Below are 3,834 nucleotides of genomic sequence, written 5' to 3'. Positions count from 1 at the left end.
TGTTTGTGGATGCTTTGTAGCACAGAAGGATATGAATCATCTTCAAGTTACCCTTGGCTGCGGCCCGGTGCATTGCTGTAGCCTCATAATGGTCCTTAGCATCTGGATTAGCCCCACCTTCCAATAACATCACAGCAATCTCGTGCCTGTTTTTGGAAGCAGCGTAATGGAGAGGAGTACAGCCATTTTGATTGACGGCATTCACTTGAGCACCTTTTCCCAGAAGGGCCTTTACGATCTTATCCCGGCTGGCCGAAGCAGCAATATGAAGAGGGGACCAGCCAGCATCGTCTTTATCATTCACTAGCACTCCGAGTTGGAGCAAGAACTCAACAATCTCTGTGTGTCCTGCTGAACATGCCCAATGCAGAGCAGTCTGGCTGTCCTGGTCAGTTCTGGTGGCCAGGGACTTGTCGGCCAGGATACTCTCCTTCAACTCTTCCAGCTTCCCACTGTAGGCCAAGTTACAGACCATTAGGTTGGACACACTCCCCTCCATTTCGCTTTCTCAAGAGCTCCTATACGATATTGAATTCTTGAAAACATAAAAAAATAAAAATTATGAGTGCAGCATAAAATTGTTGCAAGGGAAACAGTTTAATAGAAAATTGACAAAGGCAACCTTTACTCCTGTACTACTTCCCTCCAAGGTCTTATGCAGTCACAAGGTTTGCAAGCTGATTGGGTTCTGTGGGCACCATACACACCAGTGCATTAATCCACTGATGAACTAATAGCTGAATATGCTGTTACGCTAGGAGACAGGGCCAAGGCGAGGGAGATAAGTTGAGGGAGGTACGGCATGACCTCTCAGGGTGTGTTTTCGTCCTCCCCCTGTGTCCTGGCTGCTATGGGTTGAGAAAATTCTCTATGATGCACCCCTTTTCCACTATACCATTTGTGTCTTGGAGCCAACTGATTGTGGACTGAGTCCTCTGAAACTGCGAGCCAAATAAACCTCTCTAATTCGTGGGTGTTGGGTGCTCCGTCCTGGGGGTGGGAATGTGACTGATATACACATCAACTTACTGCTATGGAAATACGCACAGATGCATACGGACACACACATTCAGTCCCTTAAAGGGGGTTTCTTTTGTGACTTATTACTGAAAGAGTCATGTCTAGTGGTATGATTTTTCTTTTTTCCTCTTAATATGGAATGGCATCTGAGCCAGTTAATATAGATCTGTTTGTTTTAAAAATCTAATTCTTTTATATAGCCATATTCATATAAAACTCTGACTTTTATGTGAAAGGAATTATTTCACACTTGCTTTTAAAATGTTTCCATGACTCACATTTCTGTAGTAGTTGATATAATCGTTACAACATCACAATCACTATAACAGCTACTAGAGACTCCTTCAGCTTTGCATCTCTCTCTGACAAAAGTCAAGGGTCTCTCGGCTGAGCCCTGAAGTACATGTGAGCTCTTTCAGTAGCAAGTTGCTTTAGACCCCTTTGTATGAGCTTTGAGAATCTAAGATAATTTCTTTAAAGCACCTTCTTTCAAGTAGTCCATGATAATCATAGACAGTTTCATCTCAAATTCCCCATATGCCACTTTCTAATTGTATGTGGAAGGTTATTTTTAAAAATTTTTCTAAACCCTTGATTGAAAGTATTTAAAGAACTTTCTAGGGACCATGTAAACTCAGGGCAAAATAAAGCCCTGGAGCCTTTCATTCTGAGCTCTGCATTCATATCTAGTCTAGGTCAGGAATGAGTGACAGCAACAACTTTAGCATCCCTGGGGAGAGGGACTAATTCCATTTCTGGACCTAGTCAATTTGATCTCATCTTTTGAGACTTTAAGGAAGAAATCTCAGTGAGTCCTCAGACTTTACTGGGGGATGCTGGCATGGCTTTGTGGACACAGCCTATAATTTAGGGCCAGAATCACCTAGGGATTTCCCTGGGCACTGTATTGTACTATGTAACCTGAGATAGCATCCTTCACCTCTATTTGTCTTCTTTCCTCATCTGTAAAATTAGGATAATAGTACAGTCCCTGCAGGGATTGCTATCAAGATTAAATGAGACAGTGAATAGCAGTTATCAGAGTATAGAAGCTACACACACAGAAAGAGACACACACACAGAGCTCTCAGAATGTGATCAGTATTGTTTAAAGCACAAATAATAGACATTTTAATATGTGCAATAATTTAAGAAGGAAGAAATATTACTAACCTCATTTTTCCTAAGAGCAAAAAGGGTTAGAACAGTGAAGGAACTTAATGTCACACAACTAGTGACAGGTGGAACAGTGTCTGGAACTGAAACTGGAGTTTCAAGTCCATTTTGCTTTGTTCCAGAGCCTATTCTCTTAACTGTGACTGTTAAGTGTCCTGCAAAGACCCATCAGTCAGATATTTGATTTGCAGGGTGGCAGGGACTTTGGGAAGGAGGTGGTAGAATCTTACGCAGTGTAATATTATGTTTCTGTAGATTTTACTAGAGTCACTTGTAAATACAAGCATCAAATGAGCTGTACTTATTATTAAGCTATTTGTAGGAATTAAATAGATCCATAGCATTAGAAGTAGCACTCTTAAGGCTAAATTGGGAGCTTTTACATTTTTCCAGGCTATTTTGTAGATTCATTGTACTTTTCCTTGAAATTGAGAGTGGCTGAGTACATTGATTAGCAACCTGAAGAAACTTCTCTACTTAATACCCAACCTTAATGCTTAATACCCTGCCCTAATTCAAGTACTTTGTTGAGCTTTTGATGTACTACTGTGCTTGTGAGCCTCTCAGACAGGGATAGTGTTATTCCTTAAGTTGTTGGCTGTGGAACCTATGGTGACTACACAGTTTATCATTGTGGTGAGGCTGAACCCCATCGCCCATTTCTTTGTTGGTTAGGGTAGCCCACAAAGGACACTCCTCTGGAGGGAAGCTAAAAGTGAAGCAGCAGTCATTGTAACTGCCACGTTGACTTAACTTCTGGCTTATCTTGAGGTGAGCCAGCAGCTGGGCCTCCAACTAATCCATCTTTCCCTTTTCAGCTCCTCCATCTCTTGGGCCAAGTGTGTGTTTGCCCCCATGAGGAAAGGCATCATCTTCTTTTGCATAATTCAAGGCCAACAGTGTCAGAGGCAATTAGCATTGGCATGAATTCAAGTTCTGTTCATGGGATTTGATTATCCTTGTTCTCGTCCACTTCATTCATCCTTTCTTCCTGATTCCCTTTTCTCTGGGCCTCAAGTTCTAGCAACAAACATGAGGGTAGCACTTCACAGAGATTTCTTAAAACAGTTCCTATGATTATGTGAGATAAAATCTTTTGCAATATATAAAGTAATATGTGTATGTATAAAGTCTCACCTAATGATTGTACTTCACTGATCAGGCTTTTAATAAACATAAGTACATAAGCTTTGACTTATGGCATAGTCTTTAGAAACTGTATTATTCTGCAGAATATTAATTAGGAAATATTATTATAATAGATGAAATATTCCCAATAGTTGAGTAAAATCATCTATAGGGTAAGTTTTAACAGAGTAGCACTAGTTTTCCATTTTACTATTGGTTTCTATAGAGAATTACATTAAAGGTTGTGGATATTGAATGGCTCCCAAAGATTCACCCATTTGGTAAAAGCTTGGATCTTAGAATGTCCCAACTAAGAAGAGGTAAGACCATCAGAATTTGTAGAGTTATGGGAGGTATTTAGGTCACTGGGGGATTATGGCCAGCCCTTTCTCATTTTTTGTGCTCCCTGGCTCATGATATAAGCAGATTTGCTCCACATGTGTTTCTGGTTATTGTCATTTGACACCTGCATTTGAGGTTGAAAGTAATAAATTCATCTGATCTTGGATT

At 40.5% G+C, this 3,834-nt stretch overlaps 1 pseudogene; it reads right to left on the bottom strand.

Annotated features, from left to right (window-relative positions):
- Window positions 1–7: 7 nt before the first annotated feature.
- LOC101563870 lies at window positions 8–512 on the bottom strand (annotated as a pseudogene).
- Window positions 513–3,834: the final 3,322 nt, after the last annotated feature.

Source organism: Octodon degus, unplaced genomic scaffold (genome assembly GCF_000260255.1).
Source record: "Octodon degus isolate 3935 unplaced genomic scaffold, OctDeg1.0 scaffold00158, whole genome shotgun sequence".
In the NCBI taxonomy this organism is placed as follows: domain Eukaryota; kingdom Metazoa; phylum Chordata; class Mammalia; order Rodentia; family Octodontidae; genus Octodon; species Octodon degus.
Note: the sequence above shows the minus strand (reverse complement) of the source record. Positions and strands in the feature narration are given on the sequence as shown.